Source organism: Physeter macrocephalus, chromosome 8, assembly GCF_002837175.3.
Source record: "Physeter macrocephalus isolate SW-GA chromosome 8, ASM283717v5, whole genome shotgun sequence".
Classification (NCBI taxonomy): domain Eukaryota; kingdom Metazoa; phylum Chordata; class Mammalia; order Artiodactyla; family Physeteridae; genus Physeter; species Physeter macrocephalus.
Genome location: NC_041221.1, coordinates 74,683,647 through 74,696,659, shown reverse-complemented (window position 1 = coordinate 74,696,659; position 13,013 = coordinate 74,683,647). Strand labels below are relative to the sequence as shown.

Sequence of the window (13,013 nt, the reverse complement as noted above, 5' to 3'; positions counted from 1 at the left end):
ATTACCCCCAAACTGAGCAGCTTAAAGCAATAAATACTTTTAAAAATTTTATTTTATTGAAGTATAGCTGATTTACAATGCTGTGTTAATTTCTACTGTACAGCAAAATGACTCAGTTTTATATATACATATATATATACACACACACACATTCTTTTTTATATTCTTTTCCATTATTGTTTATCACAGAATATTGAATATTGTTCCCCGTGTTATATGGTAGGACCTTGTTGTTTATCCATTCTATATAAAACAGTTTGCATCTAATCCCAAACTCCCAATCCATCCCTCTCCCCCACTCTTTCCCCCTTGGCAACCACAAGTCTGTTCTCTAGGTCTGTGAGTCTGTTTCTGCTTTGTATAAAAGTTCATTTGTGTCATATTTTAGATTCCACATATAAGTGAAATCATATGACATTTGTCTTTCTCTGTCTGACTTATTTCACTTAGTATGATAATCTCTAGGTCCATCCATGTTGCTGCAGATGGCATTATTTCATTCTTTTTAATGGCTGAGTAGTATTCCACTGTATATATGTAACACATCTTCTTTATTCATTCATCTTGTAACCGAAAGTGGGGTCTGGCTGCTCGCCTTTCAAAAGCCATTACAGAGGCAAGGTTGGTGGAAAGGAAAGTTTGCTTTATTTTGGATGTTGCCAACTGGGGGGTGGGGGGAGGGTGGGCTCCTGTCCAAAGACTGACTCCTCCCCCCCTCTCCTGCCCCGCCCCCACCCGACAATCTGTAGGCCAGAGCTTTTATAGATGGAGGGAAGGGGCTACATGTAGAAACAGCACAGTCAGCTCTGACAGTCATCTTGAAATTGGTTATGTGTTGGTCTGACCAGCGTCATCTTGATTGTTTTAGGTACAGTTAGTCTTCAGTTCTAAGGTCGGTTTGTTCCCATTTCTTTGAGGCCAATTCTTGGAATTGTGGCAGCGTATGTCATGGCTATAGTCATTCATCGCATAGTTCACTTCTTCCACTTGCTGTGGGTTTCAGTATCTATAAGACAGCTCACAGGATATGGCTCAGAATATTACCTATAGCCCATGAAGAGGGACTATAGGTCCTTGACTATGCTTAATGATTAAACTGTTATTATTTAGTCTTGTTGGACTGTTTTCCTTTGCTTCTGCATTTTCTCACTTTTCTGATTAAACTTATTCGTTGGCTAAAGTTTTTTTCACAGACAAAAGGCAGGCGGAGGACGGGGGGAAGGATCACATCCTGCTCTGTTTCAATCTGTTGATGGACATTTAGGTTGTAAAACAATAAACATTTATCTCACAGTTTCTGTGGGTCAAGAATTCAGGAGTGGCTTAGCTGGATGGTTCCGGCTCAAGGTCTTTCATGAGGTTGTAGTCAAGTGTTGGTCAGGATTGTAATCATCTGACATTTGACTGGGGCTGGAGGATCCACTTCCAAGATGGCTCACACACATGGATATTGGCAGGACGTTTTGGTTTCTTGGCACATGGACCGCTCCATTGGGCTTCTTCGGTATGTGTGACATGGCAACTGGCTTCCCCCAGAGTGAGTGATCCAAGAGAAAGCAAGGCAGAAGCCATGATGTTTCTTATGACCTAGCCTGGGAAGCGACACATTGTCAGGATGTCCTACTGGTTACACAGGTCAGCCCTATTCATTATGGGAGTGGACTACACAAAAATGTGAATACCAGCAAGTGAGGATGGCTGTCTTGGGGGCTGGTTTACTACAAATCAGAAATACATTGACAAGTAACTAATGAATTAAAAGTGGTTATGGGAGTTCCCTGGTGGTCCAGTGGTTAAGACTCTGCACTTCCACTGCAGGGGGCATGGGTTCGATCCCTGGTCGGGGAACTAAGATCCCACATGCCACACTGTGGCCAAAAAAAAAAAAAAACTGGTTATTAAGTACATGTTTGAACTCAGCATATTCCAAACATTTTCCCATGCTCCATTCACATGTCCTGAGCATAGAATCAGAGTTAAATATTCAAACCTTAGATGGTTACAAATCTGGCTAATTCATGTGCTTGTTTGAGCCTATATGTCCTCATTTGCAAAATGGACATAATTCTATACTTATTTCACAGGCTTATTGTAGCCATTAATCAAAAGAACAGTACCTAAGTACTCAATCAATAGTAGGCATTTTTATTAATTATTATTGCTTTCACTACACAATTCAGTTTGAGAGATGAGCTCAAGTGCCCAGAGTTTGCATTCTGACACTCATATAACAAGAAGTCTGGATGTTGCCTAGATTCAGGTTTGATGAATGCAATGGCTCAGTGACATCATCAAGTACCCAGGTTCTTTTTAATCTTTCTTCTCTGCCATCCTTGATATTTGGATTTCCTCCTTGATAAGATAACTGCATAGAGTAACTGCTGCAACTTGGATCATCATGTCCTCACACAACTACATACAAAGGCTGGCTAAAAGAGTAAGTCCCTTTCTTCTTTTTGAAGTGAAGAAAATCTTCCCATACCCCTATAGACTTTTCCTGATATTTAATTGATCTCAGTTGTGTTACATGCCTATTTCTAAGCCAGTCATTTGCAGGGGTAGGGAATTACAACTTACTGGCTTAGATAAATCAAGACTACTCCATGGGGCTGGGGAAAGGCTTGGCTTCCCAGAAGCACATGGCTATGTGATGCTTTAAAAAAGAACATGAAAGAAAGATGGAGATGGCTGTTGGGTGAGTCAGCAGTGTCTGTTTCAGGGTACAGGGAAATAAAATTTTTAGAATTTTGCATGGCTGAACATGTCTTTATTTTGTCTGCACACGTGAGTAGTTCATCTGGATGTAGACTTCTGGACTGGAAATGATTTTTCCTTAGAATCGTGAAGGCATTGCTCTATTATCTTTTTACTTCTAGTGTTATTTTTGAGAAGTTCAATGCCATTCTGATTTTTGGTATGGGACCTGTTTTTGTTTCTGGAAGGGTTTTGGGGTTTCTCTTTATTCACGAGTTTCTGAAATTCTGTGAGTATGCCTTTGGGTATAAGTCTTTTGTTAGTCTTTGTGCTCGGCATTCAGTTGGCCCTTCTAGTCTGAAAAATTATCTTAGTAAGTTCCAGGAAATTTTCTTGTACTGTTTCTTTGAAAAAGAAATTCCCCCTTTATTATCTCTGTACTTTCTTCCTGGAATTTAATTTGAATGTAGGATTTCCTGTATTGGTCTTCTAGTTTTCTTGTCTTCCCCCTCTATTTTCCAAATGTCTTTTTGTTCGTTTCTGAAATATTTCTTCAACTTCATCTTGACTTTTTTTACTGAATTTATTTCCGCTACCATATTTTTAATTTTAAAAATTTCTCTCTTGTTCTCTTAATGTTTCTTTTTTAGACCATTCTTTTTAGGTTTTATGGATGCAATACCTTTCCTCATCTCTCCAAGGATTCTACTTGGAAGATGTGTGTGTGTGTGCGTGGGTGTGTGTGTGCGTGCGCGTGTCTGTGTTTCTTTAAAAAGTTCTCTAATTCCTCCCAGCCACTTACTTTTCCAATTTGGTTTTTGTCTTTCGTTAAATATTTTCCTTAAAATATCTGGTGATTCTTCTTCACTTTCTCACATGTAAGAGAAAAAAGCACTTTATCCCACTTCACTATCTACCCATAAGTTACATTGTAATAGAGGAGACAGGAATGCCAAAGGCATAATGACTTTATGATGTAGTGCCCCAGGTGAAACTGACAGCAGTCATTGCTAACGTTTATTAAGTGCTTGTTATTTTATTTAATCCTCATAACTCTGTGATATACGTATTATTACTATCCTCATTTTGCACGTGAGGAAACCGAAGCTCATATAGCCAGAGAGTGGTGAACATGAGCTCTAAACCATAATACCATACTGCCTCTTAGTAGGTGAAACTTGTCCTTGGCATGGCCCACTGCCTCTCTCTCTCTCTCTCTCTCTCTCTCTCTCTCTCTCTCTCTCTCTCACTCACTCACTGGCCCACCTTCAGGTGTTCTTGCTCCCTAATTCTTTGGTGCCCTCCTGGTTTCCTTAGGTATCCTCTGTTTGTATTGATACCCATCCCTATTATTTTTCAAAATCCTCTGCCCTCCCATATTTCTTCTCCTTTTTCCCCACTCCCTATCTCCTCCTCCAATCAAAATTTCAATTTCTTCAATGGTACTACCTCAATTTGGGTTCAGAAGAAAAACAAATCTATTGACATAACTTAGAATGAACACTCACCACCACCACTCTAGTGATTAGCATCTTAGAGGGGACTGTATTAATTCTAATTAGTTGTAGAATCAACATAGGTAACATTTCTTGATCTGGCACTGCACTGTAGGACAACAGAGACGATTGGTCTTGGTCATTGTTCCTAATACGTTAAAATTTTAGTTGAGGAGATAGTTTACCTAAAAAGATAACCATAGTACATCAAGTACTTGTGTGCCCTCTGTGAGATACTGAACACCTTTAAAAGGTAGTGGCTGCTTGACATCAAGGCAACTTGATTTTCCAAGTACACTGAGATTTCAGAGGAAGGTGTGGACTCAAGGCAGCGACGTCTGCAAGGGTTAGTGCCCAGAGGATGCCAAGAGGGGTGTGTGGAATCTAGACAAGGGACACTGATGAGTAAGTGTGGGGCGTCATGAGAGGTGACCTAGTGCTGCCCTTACTTAGGTCACCAGAAGAAAAGGGGTCTGTGGCAGGGCCCTCCACTTCTGAAAGGCAGTGCTCTTTGAAGCCAGGATGAGGAAGATGCAGGAGTGATACATGATTCTAAGTAACTGTCACACCATTTGCTCCCAACGCTGTCGTTTGCGTGGTTCTCAACAGCAAACAAAGCTGCAGGGAAAGAGGGCTTCTTCAGAACATGGCTTTTCTGACACTTTTGAGCGTTTTTTAGATGAAAGTGCTTTCTTTTAATATACTTGAAGAATCTGGAAGGAATAAGATAAATCCATACCTCAAGCTTTATCAGCTTCAGATTTAATCATGTTTCTTGAACCGAATTCATCACAGCGTTTAAAGGGCAATAAGAGAGCAGAGCCATCAGCCAGTCTTCAAGACTTCGGGATGAACTAGCAGATCGACCTTTATTCAAAACAAACAAATCCCTTGTTGACTTTTATCTCTGGCTTTCAAAACCAAGCACCCAGCAGCAGATTAAAAACGCCTCCCAGACCCGTGCTGCTGGAAGGGGTGGGTCCTATGCCCCCCTCGGCGCATGCCTGGAGTCCCGGGTCCTCCGTGCTCAGGGGGAACGGCTTCGTGGCCGCCAAAGCCCAGCAGCCCGGGGCGCAGCAAAGACACGGAAGGGTCGCCAAGCCGCAATCCAACGACCCGTGTCGAGCACGCCTAGCCTGTGATGCTGGGATGTTAACTGTGGAGTTTGTGTTGTTGGAAGAAAGCAGGAGAGCCGTTTCTCCCGGACCGGCAGGTTTCCCTGGGCGGTTCGCTCCCTCAGGGACAGCGGGAGAGGGCGTGTGGAGAGCTGAGTACGGCCCTGCGCGGGCCTCGACGTCCCCGGCCGCAAGGACTCCAGGCGGCCTCTGCACCCGTGCGGGTACCTCCGAGCGGGCCCGGGCTCATTTTCCACTCGGCTGCTTCCCGTCCGAGCTGTAAACCCAGCCTGACGTGGGCTCATTAATTTGGCAGCGACTGGAAGGCTGGGCCAGGGCGGCGCACCCGGGAGGCCTTTGTGCGCCCAGGGTCAGGTCAGAGGGCAGCCGAAACACGGCTGAACCCTGCACGCGGCTCCCGGGCGCGGGGCTGCGCGGACCAAGCCGCTTCCTCCCGCCGGCCGCCCCGCCAGCGCGGCTTCCGGAGCCCGGGAGCGCGGTGACCCGGGCCCTGCGCAGCGCCTGGCGGAGCTCGGAGCCGGCGCGTCTCACCCGGTCTCTCTCTCCGGGAGGGTCTCAGGCGGGCTGGGCCGGCCGTCTCCAAGGCCTCCCGCCTCCGAGATTCAGTTCCCTGGGCGCAGGCCCGGCCCTGCCCACCGCCTCCCCTGAATCTCCGCGCCCCGAACCAGCCCGGGGGCGCCTGACCGGCTTGGAGCGCAGGGTTCGCCGCTTCCTTCCGGCCCGAGCCAGGCTTCCGCCCGGCAGCCCGGCGGCCGGGTCCTGTGGCCTTTCGGGAGTTTTCCTGGGCGCCCGTGAGGCCAGGCTCCGTGTTCTTTTGCACATGATGCAGCCCTGACAGTCGGCCGGCATCGAAGGCAGCCTCGCTGTCCTGTTTTCTCGCTCCGCCGGGTCGAGGCGTGCGTGCGGGAGGAGGCACGCGCGCCTCCCGGCGGGGAGAGGAGGCCGCAGGCACCCTCGGCGCTCGGGGTCTGTTTCCCCCGCGTGCTCCTTGGGCCCTCCATGCTGACGAGCGCTTGCCGAATTTTCTTTCCCTTCTCCAGTTTTTTCGACGGGCGGGTTTAGACTTCGAAGCCCTAGAGCCCGGATCCCCAAGCGAAACGGTTCTTTCACAAACGTCTGAAATCCGGCGGCGGGGACGGGGTGGCCTTGGGGTGGCCTAGGGGTGGGGGGAGAAGGGTCGTTACGCTTTTTCCAAGTGCTCCAGCACAGATTAATTTTAGCAAGAAACAGAGCGGCTTCTGTGCCTTTAGGTGACTTTTGTGACGTTTAGCAGCAAAGAAACCTATTTCCTCTGCCATTCAGAGCTAACCACGTGTAATTGGCCCAGAAGTCTGTTGTATTTTGGGGAAGTGTTTGCGATATCCCATCTGTTTTCATCTCGCAGTTCAAACGATACTGTTTACCCTTCTGTCGGGGAACTTGGTTTACATGCGCAGCAATTTCAGTGCGACACCGAAATATTGAACCAACGCTACGAATCGTACAGGCTTTGTACTGCTAATAACCCTCCATTACGACTGTCACGAGACATTTACACAGCCTCTTGGTCGGTCCTGTAAAGGAAAGTCAGATCCTGGGTTTATCTAACTATTTGAAAACCAGTTGGCCTTTGGCCAGAGACGCAGACGCATGGGTCAGAGGAGGTGGCCGGGCAGCCCGGGAGCAGTCGGGTCGCAGGGGGCAAAGGCCTGACGCCTTCTGTCTGCCGTGGGGTGGGCTAGGTTGGCTGATACTGAACGACCCCCAGGCAGCCCTCTCCTTCCGTCCCGCAGACTCGTTTGCGTCTCTTTTCTGCGAACCGCGATCCGGAGCTTCGGGCCCAGCTTCCCGAGTGACACATCGTGAAACCGCAGGCAAGTGGTGCAAGCCCGGAACGGATGGGTCTCTGACCCTGCGTGTTTTGCAGATTGAGGATGGATGGAGGTGTAGACGGCTCAGGGCCATCTAGCCCTTTCGCGAGCCGCAAAGAGACGGTTCGGTGCTCCCAGGAGGGACAAGTCTCCTTTCTCAGGCTGTGTCGAGGAAAGGGAGCCCGTCAATGCAGCGTGAAGCGCCGGCCCGCAGCGGTGTGGGTGGGGGGCGGTCTCGTTCTTTTGGCCCGTGGGCAGCCGCGAGACTGCTGCGTAACCGGCTCCGGAGACCGGGAGTGTGCGTTGGAGCCGCGCCCCGACTTTCCTGGGGCGGAGAAATTGGAGAAATTGCTCTGAAGTAGCGTCGGCTGCCCTGGCTGAGAGGCACGTAATCAGCCCCTGGCATGTGTGCAAATGCTGATTTTGAGGGTGTTACTTAATCCACGCCGGCGGTGAAAAGCCTCGGGTTGGTGGCAGGCTCACCTCCCACCGCCAGGCTTCTTCTCGGTCTGCTCTCTAGGGAGCAGACTCTGCGTCCAGGGTGGGGTGGGGTGACCGGTGAGGGTGTGAGTCTGATGCTGGGGCTTCTTTGGCCCAAGGATTGAGGAGTGAAAAAAGAATGCGAAAATGAAGCTGTTGACAGACGTCTGCCGCCTTAATTCAGGCTGTTGTCCCAGTGTCCTGGTAGAAATTAGCCATTTCCTCTGTATCCCATGCTAACTTACTCTTTCAAGGGGAGGAGTAGTTGGCAGAGGAAAAAACCATAATGATTTACACACAGTACAAAATGTGACCAAGGCTAACTTGAGGAAGGTACAAGGAGAGGAATATTCAGTTGATCATTTAAACCTCAGTACCAGAAACAGTCAAAATTATCTGTGGAAGGCCATAAGATCAGTAAGGGGCTCCTCTACAAAGGAAGACCCAAATTTTAGTCCTAGCAGTTAAAGTGACCTTTGGTAACTCCATTAAGGTGGAGGCCTGCTCCTGGGCAAATGCAGGAAAGCAAAGATGTAAGGCCAGAACCCACATCCCACAAAGCGTCCATCTTTTCCAAAGTTGGAAGGAAAAAGCTCCAGCACAACGCCTCATGATGACTAGCCCTCAGTTCCCTCTACTACCTTCAATTCATGTCTCATATGACTTATTATTATGCTGGAAATGAGTAATTTTAAAAAGCAAAATATTCTGGGGGAAAAGGAGTGAAAATTCCAACCTACCTCATCCCTTAAATTTCAAAAGGCAAATAATCCATTAACTCATGACCACACCTTTCCCGGCCCCCCAAAAGCAATGAGAATTTAAATTTATATAACAACTTGAATATAGGTCTAAATTATAAGGGGCAATCTCTCTTTTCAGATCCTTGAGCATTTTATTTTGTGGCCTTTCCAGTACTTTCTACCAAAAACAAATTCACAGAGAACGTGAAAGCACCCCAGCTATAGAAACTAGTTTTAGTCAGTCGGTGAAGACGAATTGGAAGGTTTGTCCTGAAAAGCAGTGATTTTAAGGTTAAGGTTATACTTTTTATTCATGGTCAGCGTAGCCGCAAAGTGTAGAAAGAAACAGAATTATCTCAGAGTATAGTGTTCACATATCAGGGCCATTGTAAAAACAGGGTTTTAGTTTAACAGGGTTTCTTAGTAGAGGCCGCCTCTGCCTTACTAATTGTCCTCCTTGATGTTTGCTTTCTTTTGTCCTCCTTACCCATCTACTACAGCTGACAAAAACTTACACCAAAGAGACTCCTCACACAATTTGTTTTTGAGAGACTGCTATTTGCTTAGCACTGTACTAGCAATAATGAAGGGTAGGAAAGGATCAGATGTGTTCCCTGCCCTTTTGGAGCTTCTCATTTGCTTGGGGAGAAAAGACTTAGAAAACTTAGGGTATTCATGTCCATTAAAGAGGTAGGAAGGGCCTACACAGTATTGCTGAGGGAACGGAGTGAGAATGGCAGCACAGTTAGAGTGTGAGGAATGGCACAGGTCACAGGAATCTTTTCCGGGTCACCCAAGTGGTCTTCAGGTCATGTTGGAGAGAAAACTAGATGAGGAGATTGGGAAGCCAGCAACCAGATGGGACCTGGCTCAGCTTTGTGCTTTTTTGCCCTGCCTCTTCTGCTCTTGCAGCGTGCACAGGAAAAAACTGAAGGGCAAATCTGGAATTCATGGTGTGTGTCTGCGTGTGTAGCGGTGAGGTGGGGAGGAGAAGGCCAAATACATTATCTGATCATTCTCTACCTGTGGGGAGGTTAGGGAGCTTCATTTTCTGGCTGTTGACCCAGAGCTACTTGCCTCGCTATTTGCACGGATATGATGCCCAAATGTAATCTCAGGAAAATAAACTAACTGGATTATGAGCTGAAGAATCATGTGGCTTTTTTTCCTGCTAGCATCTCAGCAGCTGCTCTACGACAAACATGGCCCAGCAGAACTGCCACCATCACAGGATGAATCTAAAGGACTTAATTGCCTGTGAGTAGTTTACAAAAAGTACTTGGAATTTGGTATGTGATTAGAAAGAACAACCACAGTGGAACACCCCTGCATTTCTAGTCATTTTTGAGACCATATCTACCTGGTTGGTGTTTGAAGGCAAAATAATTCTTTCTGCTTGAGAAAAATGTTTGATTCTGTTCCTCCACATGCATTTATTTGGGAGAGTTAAAAACAAATCCAGATACAGTTGCTGTTTTGATTCTACTCACCCTCTCCCTCCCCTGCCACCCTCCACCAAAACCTTCACTTTGTCTGGTTTGATTTTTCAGACCACACACACAGAGGAGAGGACCGAATGTTTTATAGGTGATCAGAGTCTTATCAGCTCTGTAGTTGGCAGAAGACTTGATCTTTGACCAGTTGCCTCTTCATGGTATTGCTCTGTGGGAAGAGGTGCCCCCCTCCTTAATAATGTGGGATGTGGTAGGATGACCCTCATGGCCCATCACCTCTGTCATTTCAAACATAGCTAGTTTAAGTCCAATTGATCTGAAACCTGCTTTCTTCAGACCTTGCCCAAAGTTTATATCCATAATCATCCATAATGAGCCTATGCTGTCAGATCTACCCAGCACCTGTGCCAGAAGACTGAGGCCCAGGCCATGGTCAGCACCACTGATGGGCAGCCTGAAAGAGCCTGGAGGAGCCTGGAGGAGCCTTGCAGGTGAGATACTGCCTGGAACCTCTATACGCACCCTGTTTTCCCCCCTCTCCATCTGAAGGCCAAAAGCCCTGCCTGCCCCTAAAATATCTGAAACAAAACACACATTTAAAAATTTTTTGTCAACCTGTAAATAGTTGAATTTTTTCCCATTGATGAAATTATCAAGTACTTAATTTTTATTTCCTCCATGAATGTATTCATATGTTCATGGAAATCTTGCCCAGCACACAGCATTTGGCAGTCAGTTTCTTCTCCTTTGGGAAACCAGCTATGCGAGTTTTCAGGGATGACCAGGGAGACTGAGTAAGTTTCTGTACAGTCAGTGAAACCCCAAGTAGTGGAGGCCATGCTTCTGGCAGAGCAGTGGATGAGGCAGGTAGAGGCAGTGGATGGGGAGGGGGGAAGGTTGGCATGTGATCCAGAAAGTCTAATTTCTGATGTTTCTTGGCAGGTTCTGACTATGATATCTTATGTGGGTAACCCTTCAGATGTGGTAAAGATTGTAGATATTGGATGAGAAAGAACAAAAAGCCACTTAAAAAAAAAAGCAACTCAAAAAGAAAAACTATCATGCATATTTTGATTCGATTAAAACAATGATTATATGTAAATAAGACATAACATAGTTATTCCTAATGCATGTATGCTTATGTTTTTCCATTTATATTTCTTCCATCTAATAGATACCCAGATAAAATATAAAATCAAAGTCAGCATTTACCATTTATCTTATCATTCATATACACTATTCATATATACTTATTTTTTTCCTTAAAATGTACAGAATTTTAATTCTATAGACTTCTTTTGGGTCATGAAACTCACTTTACATTCTGAAAAACACTTTCAGTTGTTTCTTTAGCCAAGTTAGCTTTGCCCATTTTATTAACTGTACTTTTATACATTTATTTATTTTTGTGATTTATAAAAATGGCCTCATCATTTTAATAGTCACCCCTGGGTGCATAGGCAATGGTTTAGAAAACTTCCAAAATATGGTAATACCACTATAGCAAAACACCATTACAGCAACAAAAAACACAAACCCACTGAACACGAGCCCAGAACAACATTCCTCCAACTATCTGGGGAAAATAAACCAAAAAGAGCTATCTTTCATCGTGCCTGAAAGGTCAGCTAACCAGGGCTCTCAGGAGAACAGAGGAATGGTATTTTACAGAGGAGGGCCCTTTATGGAAGACCCTCTGCTTCCAGCTCCCCAGAAATGCACTGCAGGGTGGGGTGTGGAGACTGATCTCATTTGAAAAGAGAGGTCATAGAAATGAAGCAGCAGAGAGCCTGTCCCACCTCCTGTGGACGTCTGGGGCTTCATGGATGAATAGACACGTGGTCCATTGGAGCTGATGACCACTCTTGTCCTGAGAGCTGAGGGCAGAGCCCCCCTTTTTTTTTTTCTGTTGTTGTTATTATTTAGGGCTAATAAAGGGCAGAAGGAAAGATTGTTCTTTGTGACGCAGCATCGTAATATAGAGATGGCTTCTGTGTCCCAGCTGTGATTTTTACTAGATGTGTGATCTTGGGTAAGTCGCAAAGCTTTTCTTGAATTTAAGTATTTCTCTTAATATTAGAGATGACAATGGCTGCTTCTCAGAGTTGGTAAGAGAATTAAATGAAAAAACCTGTGTGAAAGCACCGGTGTAATATATTGAAAGTGCTTTATATTATACATGACTGTACTGCTACCTGGAGTTTTCCTTGAGTCTAAATCATCTGGACTCTCTCTTTGTCTTTAGTTGGGTGCACACAGCCTTCGCCATTGTGAGTCGGATCTGAGCGAACGCCTGAAGAACCCAGAGAAGTAGCTGGTCCGAGGAGGTGGCCCCATGTCGTACCGCCTCTGACAGCACTGGGCAGGCACATTAAAAACTCAGTCACTCAGGAGTGTAACAGGGGTTCTGACAGAGCCTGGAGTGAGAGAAAGTGCCATGGGGCAGAAGAAAAGATAGAGGGGACTCGAGTATGTTCAGTTGACTTTTGCCAGCCTGTGGGGAAGCAGCATGGAGCAACGGTTACAAGCAAGGGCTCTGGAGCTCTTCTTACCAGTGATGCATACTTAGCTTTCAGTGCCCGAGTCCCACATCTGCAGAACAGGGAGAATAATAGTACCTGCCTACAGCATTGTAGGGAGGACTCAATGAGTGAGTGCAAGCAAAGGGCTTAGAACAGTGCTCAGTATGCTGGGTCCTGGTTCTTTCGAGAGGCAATAGAGACTCAAGCTAATGCACTGGACTCTGAGGGAGCTGCCTGAGTCTGCCTTCACCCCTTACTGACTAGATGACTTTGGGAAGTTTCTGCACCTCTGTGCCTCAGTTTCTTCATCTGTAAAATGAGGGTGATAATAATACCTACTTCCTAGGGTGGTGGTGATTATGATTAAATGAGTTAATAAATGTCAAGTATTTAAAGCAGTGTCTGGCAGGTAGCCTGTATTTGCTGATATTATTATTGTTGTTGTTTTTCACTATTGTTTTTACAGGCATGCTGCCCCCTCACCTTTCCCTCCAACTCAATAAATGTAGATTATCCTACGGCCAACCTGAAGGAGAAGACTCTGTATCACCTGGAGATTTTTTTCTATGGCTCTCACCAATACCCCTGGACATACAAACGTCATCCTAAGATGGCTCTTTAATAATCCTCTAGGGGCT

The 13,013-nt window shown here is 45.8% G+C and overlaps 1 long non-coding RNA gene across 1 annotated transcript in view; it reads left to right on the top strand.

The window, feature by feature from the left end:
- Nucleotides 1–10,182, top strand: part of LOC102980852 (uncharacterized) — a 28,667-nt gene extending 18,485 nt beyond the window's left edge. The window contains exon 3 of the long non-coding RNA XR_448190.2: nucleotides 9,575–10,182. This is a non-coding gene — a long non-coding RNA (uncharacterized lncRNA). The remainder of the gene's footprint in view (nucleotides 1–9,574) is intronic.
- Nucleotides 10,183–13,013: the final 2,831 nt, after the last annotated feature.